Source organism: Hypomesus nipponensis, chromosome 20 (assembly GCF_054491055.1).
Source record: "Hypomesus nipponensis isolate SF chromosome 20, ASM5449105v1, whole genome shotgun sequence".
NCBI lineage: Eukaryota > Metazoa > Chordata > Actinopteri > Osmeriformes > Osmeridae > Hypomesus > Hypomesus nipponensis.
Genome location: NC_140380.1, coordinates 1,252,501 through 1,257,500, shown reverse-complemented (window position 1 = coordinate 1,257,500; position 5,000 = coordinate 1,252,501). Strand labels below are relative to the sequence as shown.

General features: G+C 47.1%; 18 non-coding genes across 18 annotated transcripts in view; all 18 read right to left on the bottom strand.

Moving 5' to 3' along the window:
- Positions 1 to 62, bottom strand: part of LOC146242288 (5S ribosomal RNA) — a 119-nt gene extending 57 nt beyond the window's left edge. Inside the window, exon 1 of the ribosomal RNA XR_014739950.1 lies at positions 1 to 62. This exon is cut by the window's left edge and continues 57 nt beyond it. This is a non-coding gene — a ribosomal RNA (5S ribosomal RNA).
- A 174-nt stretch (positions 63 to 236) lies between these two features.
- Positions 237 to 355, bottom strand: LOC146242287 (5S ribosomal RNA). Its single transcript, XR_014737554.1, has one exon. It is a non-coding gene; the product is annotated as a 5S ribosomal RNA (ribosomal RNA).
- Positions 356 to 519: 164 nt separating this feature from the next.
- LOC146242286 (5S ribosomal RNA) lies at positions 520 to 638 on the bottom strand. The gene has a single exon (XR_014737170.1). It is a non-coding gene; the product is annotated as a 5S ribosomal RNA (ribosomal RNA).
- Positions 639 to 810: 172 nt separating this feature from the next.
- LOC146242285 (5S ribosomal RNA) lies at positions 811 to 929 on the bottom strand. The gene has a single exon (XR_014737169.1). It is a non-coding gene; the product is annotated as a 5S ribosomal RNA (ribosomal RNA).
- Positions 930 to 1,121: 192 nt separating this feature from the next.
- Positions 1,122 to 1,240, bottom strand: LOC146242284 (5S ribosomal RNA). Its single transcript, XR_014739145.1, has one exon. It is a non-coding gene; the product is annotated as a 5S ribosomal RNA (ribosomal RNA).
- Positions 1,241 to 1,412: 172 nt separating this feature from the next.
- On the bottom strand, positions 1,413 to 1,531 carry LOC146242283 (5S ribosomal RNA). Its single transcript, XR_014739144.1, has one exon. It is a non-coding gene; the product is annotated as a 5S ribosomal RNA (ribosomal RNA).
- A 198-nt stretch (positions 1,532 to 1,729) lies between these two features.
- LOC146242282 (5S ribosomal RNA) lies at positions 1,730 to 1,848 on the bottom strand. Its single transcript, XR_014739141.1, has one exon. It is a non-coding gene; the product is annotated as a 5S ribosomal RNA (ribosomal RNA).
- A 174-nt stretch (positions 1,849 to 2,022) lies between these two features.
- Positions 2,023 to 2,141, bottom strand: LOC146242281 (5S ribosomal RNA). The gene has a single exon (XR_014739140.1). It is a non-coding gene; the product is annotated as a 5S ribosomal RNA (ribosomal RNA).
- Positions 2,142 to 2,313: 172 nt separating this feature from the next.
- Positions 2,314 to 2,432, bottom strand: LOC146242280 (5S ribosomal RNA). Its single transcript, XR_014737168.1, has one exon. It is a non-coding gene; the product is annotated as a 5S ribosomal RNA (ribosomal RNA).
- A 174-nt stretch (positions 2,433 to 2,606) lies between these two features.
- On the bottom strand, positions 2,607 to 2,725 carry LOC146242279 (5S ribosomal RNA). The gene has a single exon (XR_014739949.1). It is a non-coding gene; the product is annotated as a 5S ribosomal RNA (ribosomal RNA).
- A 174-nt stretch (positions 2,726 to 2,899) lies between these two features.
- Positions 2,900 to 3,018, bottom strand: LOC146242278 (5S ribosomal RNA). Its single transcript, XR_014737541.1, has one exon. It is a non-coding gene; the product is annotated as a 5S ribosomal RNA (ribosomal RNA).
- Positions 3,019 to 3,182: 164 nt separating this feature from the next.
- LOC146242277 (5S ribosomal RNA) lies at positions 3,183 to 3,301 on the bottom strand. Its single transcript, XR_014737167.1, has one exon. It is a non-coding gene; the product is annotated as a 5S ribosomal RNA (ribosomal RNA).
- Positions 3,302 to 3,471: 170 nt separating this feature from the next.
- LOC146242276 (5S ribosomal RNA) lies at positions 3,472 to 3,590 on the bottom strand. Its single transcript, XR_014739775.1, has one exon. It is a non-coding gene; the product is annotated as a 5S ribosomal RNA (ribosomal RNA).
- Positions 3,591 to 3,780: 190 nt separating this feature from the next.
- LOC146242275 (5S ribosomal RNA) lies at positions 3,781 to 3,899 on the bottom strand. The gene has a single exon (XR_014737166.1). It is a non-coding gene; the product is annotated as a 5S ribosomal RNA (ribosomal RNA).
- Positions 3,900 to 4,073: 174 nt separating this feature from the next.
- On the bottom strand, positions 4,074 to 4,192 carry LOC146242274 (5S ribosomal RNA). Its single transcript, XR_014737165.1, has one exon. It is a non-coding gene; the product is annotated as a 5S ribosomal RNA (ribosomal RNA).
- A 174-nt stretch (positions 4,193 to 4,366) lies between these two features.
- On the bottom strand, positions 4,367 to 4,485 carry LOC146242273 (5S ribosomal RNA). Its single transcript, XR_014737164.1, has one exon. It is a non-coding gene; the product is annotated as a 5S ribosomal RNA (ribosomal RNA).
- A 178-nt stretch (positions 4,486 to 4,663) lies between these two features.
- LOC146242272 (5S ribosomal RNA) lies at positions 4,664 to 4,782 on the bottom strand. The gene has a single exon (XR_014737163.1). It is a non-coding gene; the product is annotated as a 5S ribosomal RNA (ribosomal RNA).
- Positions 4,783 to 4,960: 178 nt separating this feature from the next.
- Positions 4,961 to 5,000, bottom strand: part of LOC146242271 (5S ribosomal RNA) — a 119-nt gene continuing 79 nt past the window's right edge. Inside the window, exon 1 of the ribosomal RNA XR_014737161.1 lies at positions 4,961 to 5,000. This exon is cut by the window's right edge and continues 79 nt beyond it. This is a non-coding gene — a ribosomal RNA (5S ribosomal RNA).

Sequence of the window (5,000 nt, the reverse complement as noted above, 5' to 3'; positions counted from 1 at the left end):
ACCCTGCTTAGCTTCCGAGATCAGACGAGATCGGGCGTTGCCAGGCTGGTATGGCCGTACGAAATAAGTTGACAACCATAGGCTACTTATCCATATACAGATTTAGCAATTGACAATGCAAGGTGGTCTCTCTCTCTCTCTCTCTCGTGTCAAAATGAAAACAGCTTCCAGCCCCTTTCATGAAGGACTACTTGTGCATATTGCAAGATTTCAGTTTCTAAGTGAATGAGCAAAAGAGCATACAGCACCTGGTATTCCCAGGCGGTCTCCCATCCAAGTACTAACCAGGCCCAACCCTGCTTAGCTTCCGAGATCAGACGAGATCGGGCGTTGCCAGGCTGGTATGGCCGTACGAAATAAGTTGACAACCATAGGCTACTTATCCATATACAGATTTAGCAATTGACAATGCAAGGTGGTCTCTCTCTCTCCCTCTCGTGTCAAAATGAAAACAGCTTCCAGCCCCTTTCATGAAGGACTACTTGTGCATATTGCAAGATTTCAGTTTCTAAGTGAATGAGCATACAGCACCTGGTATTCCCAGGCGGTCTCCCATCCAAGTACTAACCAGGCCCGACCCTGCTTAGCTTCCGAGATCAGACGAGATCGGGCGTTGCCAGGCTGGTATGGCCGTACGAAATAAGTTGACAACCATAGGCTACTTATCCATATACAGATTTAGCAATTGACAATGCAAGGTGGTCTCTCTCTCTCTCTCTCGTGTCAAAATGAAAACAGCTTCCAGCCCCTTTCATGAAGGACTACTTGTGCATATTGCAAGATTTCAGTTTCTAAGTGAATGAGCAAAAGAGCATACAGCACCTGGTATTCCCAGGCGGTCTCCCATCCAAGTACTAACCAGGCCCGACCCTGCTTAGCTTCCGAGATCAGACGAGATCGGGCGTTGCCAGGCTGGTATGGCCGTACGAAATAAGTTGACAACCATAGGCTACTTATCCATATACAGATTTAGCAATTGACAATGCAAGGTAGTCTCTCTCTCTCTCTCTCTCTCTCTCTCTCTCTCTCTCGTGTCAAAATGAAAACAGCTTCCAGCCCCTTTCATGAAGGACTACTTGTGCATATTGCAAGATGTCAGTTTCTAAGTGAATGAGCAAAAGAGCATACAGCACCTGGTATTCCCAGGCGGTCTCCCATCCAAGTACTAACCAGGCCCGACCCTGCTTAGCTTCCGAGATCAGACGTGATCGGGCGTTGCCAGGCTGGTATGGCCGTACGAAATAAGTTGACAACCATAGGCTACTTATCCATATACAGATTTAGCAATTGACAATGCAAGGTGGTCTCTCTCTCTCTCTCTCGTGTCAAAATGAAAACAGCTTCCAGCCCCTTTCATGAAGGACTACTTGTGCATATTGCAAGATGTCAGTTTCTAAGTGAATGAGCAAAAGAGCATACAGCACCTGGTATTCCCAGGCGGTCTCCCATCCAAGTACTAACCAGGCCCGACCCTGCTTAGCTTCCGAGATCAGACGTGATCGGGCGTTGCCAGGCTGGTATGGCCGTACGAAATAAGTTGACAACCATAGGCTACTTATCCATATACAGATTTAGCAATTGACAATGCAAGGTAGTCTCTCTCTCTCTCTCTCTCTCTCTCTCTCTCTCTCTCTCTCTCGTGTCAAAATGAAAACAGCTTCCAGCCCCTTTCATGAAGGACTACTTGTGCATATTGCAAGATGTCAGTTTCTAAGTGAATGAGCAAAAGAGCATACAGCACCTGGTATTCCCAGGCGGTCTCCCATCCAAGTACTAACCAGGCCCGACCCTGCTTAGCTTCCGAGATCAGACGTGATCGGGCGTTGCCAGGCTGGTATGGCCGTACGAAATAAGTTGACAACCATAGGCTACTTATCCATATACAGATTTAGCAATTGACAATGCAAGGTGGTCTCTCTCTCTCTCTCTCTCGTGTCAAAATGAAAACAGCTTCCAGCCCCTTTCATGAAGGACTACTTGTGCATATTGCAAGATGTCAGTTTCTAAGTGAATGAGCAAAAGAGCATACAGCACCTGGTATTCCCAGGCGGTCTCCCATCCAAGTACTAACCAGGCCCGACCCTGCTTAGCTTCCGAGATCAGACGTGATCGGGCGTTGCCAGGCTGGTATGGCCGTACGAAATAAGTTGACAACCATAGGCTACTTATCCATATACAGATTTAGCAATTGACAATGCAAGGTGGTCTCTCTCTCTCTTTCTCGTGTCAAAATGAAAACAGCTTCCAGCCCCTTTCATGAAGGACTACTTGTGCATATTGCAAGATGTCAGTTTCTAAGTGAATGAGCAAAAGAGCATACAGCACCTGGTATTCCCAGGCGGTCTCCCATCCAAGTACTAACCAGGCCCGACCCTGCTTAGCTTCCGAGATCAGACGAGATCGGGCGTTGCCAGGCTGGTATGGCCGTACGAAATAAGTTGACAACCATAGGCTACTTATCCATATACAGATTTAGCAATTGACAATGCAAGGTAGTCTCTCTCTCTCTCTCTCTCGTGTCAAAATGAAAACAGCTTCCAGCCCCTTTCATGAAGGACTACTTGTGCATATTGCAAGATGTCAGTTTCTAAGTGAATGAGCAAAAGAGCATACAGCACCTGGTATTCCCAGGCGGCCTCCCATCCAAGTACTAACCAGGCCCGACCCTGCTTAGCTTCCGAGATCAGACGAGATCGGGCGTTGCCAGGCTGGTATGGCCGTACGAAATAAGTTGACAACCATAGGCTACTTATCCATATACAGATTTAGCAATTGACAATGCAAGGTGGTCTCTCTCTCTCTCTCTCTCGTGTCAAAATGAAAACAGCTTCCAGCCCCTTTCATGAAGGACTACTTGTGCATATTGCAAGATTTCAGTTTCTAAGTGAATGAGCAAAAGAGCATACAGCACCTGGTATTCCCAGGCGGTCTCCCATCCAAGTACTAACCAGGCCCAACCCTGCTTAGCTTCCGAGATCAGACGAGATCGGGCGTTGCCAGGCTGGTATGGCCGTACGAAATAAGTTGACAACCATAGGCTACTTATCCATATACAGATTTAGCAATTGACAATGCAAGGTGGTCTCTCTCTCTCCCTCTCGTGTCAAAATGAAAACAGCTTCCAGCCCCTTTCATGAAGGACTACTTGTGCATATTGCAAGATTTCAGTTTCTAAGTGAATGAGCATACAGCACCTGGTATTCCCAGGCGGTCTCCCATCCAAGTACTAACCAGGCCCGACCCTGCTTAGCTTCCGAGATCAGACGAGATCGGGCGTTGCCAGGCTGGTATGGCCGTACGAAATAAGTTGACAACCATAGGCTACTTATCCATATACAGATTTAGCAATTGACAATGCAAGGTGGTCTCTCTCTCTCTCTCGTGTCAAAATGAAAACAGCTTCCAGCCCCTTTCATGAAGGACTACTTGTGCATATTGCAAGATTTCAGTTTCTAAGTGAATGAGCAAAAGAGCATACAGCACCTGGTATTCCCAGGCGGTCTCCCATCCAAGTACTAACCAGGCCCGACCCTGCTTAGCTTCCGAGATCAGACGAGATCGGGCGTTGCCAAGCTGGTATGGCCGTACGAAATAAGTTGACAACCATAGGCTACTTATCCATATACAGATTTAGCAATTGACAATGCAAGGTGGTCTCTCTCTCTCTCTCTCTCTCTCTCTCTCTCTCTCGTGTCAAAATGAAAACAGTTTCCAGCCCCTTTCATGAAGGACTACTTGTGCATATTGCAAGATGTCAGTTTCTAAGTGAATGAGCAAAAGAGCATACAGCACCTGGTATTCCCAGGCGGTCTCCCATCCAAGTACTAACCAGGCCCGACCCTGCTTAGCTTCCGAGATCAGACGAGATCGGGCGTTGCCAGGCTGGTATGGCCGTACGAAATAAGTTGACAACCATAGGCTACTTATCCATATACAGATTTAGCAATTGACAATGCAAGGTAGTCTCTCTCTCTCTATCTCTCGTGTCAAAATGAAAACAGCTTCCAGCCCCTTTCATGAAGGACTACTTGTGCATATTGCAAGATTTCAGTTTCTAAGTGAATGAGCAAAAGAGCATACAGCACCTGGTATTCCCAGGCGGTCTCCCATCCAAGTACTAACCAGGCCCGACCCTGCTTAGCTTCCGAGATCAGACGAGATCGGGCGTTGCCAGGCTGGTATGGCCGTACGAAATAAGTTGACAACCATAGGCTACTTATCCATATACAGATTTAGCAATTGACAATGCAAGGTAGTCTCTCTCTCTCTATCTCTCGTGTCAAAATGAAAACAGCTTCCAGCCCCTTTCATGAAGGACTACTTGTGCATATTGCAAGATGTCAGTTTCTAAGTGAATGAGCAAAAGAGCATACAGCACCTGGTATTCCCAGGCGGTCTCCCATCCAAGTACTAACCAGGCCCGACCCTGCTTAGCTTCCGAGATCAGACGAGATCGGGCGTTGCCAGGCTGGTATGGCCGTACGAAATAAGTTGACAACCATAGGCTACTTATCCATATACAGATTTAGCAATTGACAATGCAAGGTAGTCTCTCTCTCTCTCTCTCTCTCTCGTGTCAAAATGAAAACAGCTTCCAGCCCCTTTCATGAAGGACTACTTGTGCATATTGCAAGATGTCAGTTTCTAAGTGAATGAGCAAAAGAGCATACAGCACCTGGTATTCCCAGGCGGTCTCCCATCCAAGTACTAACCAGGCCCGACCCTGCTTAGCTTCCGAGATCAGACGAGATCGGGCGTTGCCAGGCTGGTATGGCCGTACGAAATAAGGTGACAACCATAGGCTACTTATCCATATACAGATTTAGCAATTGACAATGCAAGGTAGTCTCTCTCTCTCTCTCTCTCTCTCGTGTCAAAATGAAAACAGCTTCCAGCCCCTTTCATGAAGGACTACTTGTGCATATTGCAAGATGTCAGTTTCTAAGTGAATGAGCAAAAGAGCATACAGCACCTGGTATTCCCAGGCGGTCTCCCATCCA